Here is a 1,831-nt window from a genome sequence, read left to right as displayed (position 1 = left end):
TATTCTGAAGTTCTTGTCACTTCGCACGAATGCAATATAATCATTGGCAGTCATTGACTATTAAGGCATTGCTTGCACAATTAACATAATATTGTTTGTCTTGGTCTTGGCGTTAAGGTTTACTTCTTTGATCCATTGGCAAATGATGATCTCTATCAATTCAATATCCGTTTGGTCCAGGAGAGTGCGTAGTGTGAAGCATTGCTGACAATTAGCACATACTACTTTTATTAAGTACATGCAGCAGAACGATGTGAAGGGATTTCTATTGTTTTGCTAATAGTATTGGCCGAATTGTAGGGATGCAAAGAATGTACTGTTTGTTTAAAAATAGATAAAAAGAAAAACAACTAGCCTCTGCATGTAGGCTGTGTGCCACTCCATGTCTGATCTGACAGACAGGTCCGGCGCTGTGGTCCGCTGATCTCATACCCGGAGTCACATGAATAGGTCACGACATCCCCGTAGAAACGGCCACCGTGGACGCTGCCATGTTCAGGTGAGATCAGCTGTGGACATACGTTTCCTGTAATAACAATAAGAGCAGTAAATGAGATATTCTATGATAAACGGTCGGTAAGGCAGAGGATATATGTTGGTTATTCTTAAGCATAGCCGTATTATGGGCTCCAGCTAAACATCAGTTGAGAAATGAAATCTGCAATGGTTAGGTGATTTAGAAAACAAAATTATGCATGATCATAAGTCACGAAATACTTCTTAACCAATGTTATCTATTGCCAGACGCCACGGACCAATCAGAAAGCCCCGTTGCATGTTGGTTATGACGCTGTAACACATAGATTCCGGCCTGCCAAGTGTGCATCGCTCCTTCTGATTGGTCAGAATTTGCATCGACACCAGTTGTTGCTTCGCTCACTCGGCGGTTTATTCGGTGGTTATCGCACCTGACCAGGGATTATCTCACCATATACACCTCGGGCCGCGGCATTAACCCTTTATTATAACTGTATGCAAGCAAACAAACCAAAATATATTCAGATTTTGTAGCAGCTCGATCAATCAAACTTTCAAGACATACGTAGATCTGTTGTTCTTAGTTCTTATTGCATGACATGGGGAGGTGAGCCTGTGGCTAAAGAAAGAAAATCCTTGCCAAGATTTTGAAACGTAAAGTATGCGTCAACAAAGTGCTGCTCTATTACAATTGTAAACGTGTCAGCTTCCATTTCCGTATGAGATAATTGGGGAGCCACCTTCCATGGTCATAAACTTGAATATTTTTTATTATTAGACATACATGTATATACTGACCACTATCTACAGACGAGGTGCAGCGTTCAGACGAGTAGGAGAAACTTTCGCCGTCCGCACGCGGAAAAGACACCTGTCCGGCCTCTGTTGCTACAACCTCCGCTTTACAGAACCCTAGTCATATTGGAGAACGTGCATGTGCACCATCAAAGAAAAACAATCAGGAAATAAAACAGCACAGCATCATCAGTTTACAACACGCTTCAGAATATATTTTTGTTAACGAAGGGGAAAAGTTTAAACGTTTTAATTCAAAATAGTCGGCTAGGACAGCAGAACACCAGCCGGCCGAGCCAAATACCATCGACCACAGCCGAATCTCTCCCAAACATGGTCGAGAGAAGGTCAGAAGGCCATGTTCGGCTATAATATCAGAGGCCCGTACAAAGAAACCTACATTGGGGAGACTGAAAGATCACCTAAGACCAGGTTCTTTGGGCGCAAACGCCCGAGTTCAAGAACCTCAGAATTTTTTTCAACACATACGCGTAGGGTCACCTGTGCACTTGGTTCCACTGGACCAAGTGAAAATTCTAGACATAGACCTGGACTTTTT

General features: G+C 42.6%; 1 long non-coding RNA gene across 1 annotated transcript in view; it reads right to left on the bottom strand.

Annotated features, from left to right (window-relative positions):
• The window catches only part of LOC118410852, a 4,740-nt gene extending 3,288 nt beyond the window's left edge, over positions 1 to 1,452 (bottom strand). Inside the window, exon 1 of the long non-coding RNA XR_004830611.1 lies at positions 1,276 to 1,452. This is a non-coding gene — a long non-coding RNA (uncharacterized LOC118410852). The remainder of the gene's footprint in view (positions 1 to 1,275) is intronic.
• Positions 1,453 to 1,831: the final 379 nt, after the last annotated feature.

The sequence above is a fragment of the Branchiostoma floridae genome, chromosome 3 (assembly GCF_000003815.2).
Source record: "Branchiostoma floridae strain S238N-H82 chromosome 3, Bfl_VNyyK, whole genome shotgun sequence".
In the NCBI taxonomy this organism is placed as follows: Eukaryota; Metazoa; Chordata; class Leptocardii; order Amphioxiformes; family Branchiostomatidae; genus Branchiostoma; species Branchiostoma floridae.
This window is presented reverse-complemented; position numbering and strand designations above follow the sequence as displayed.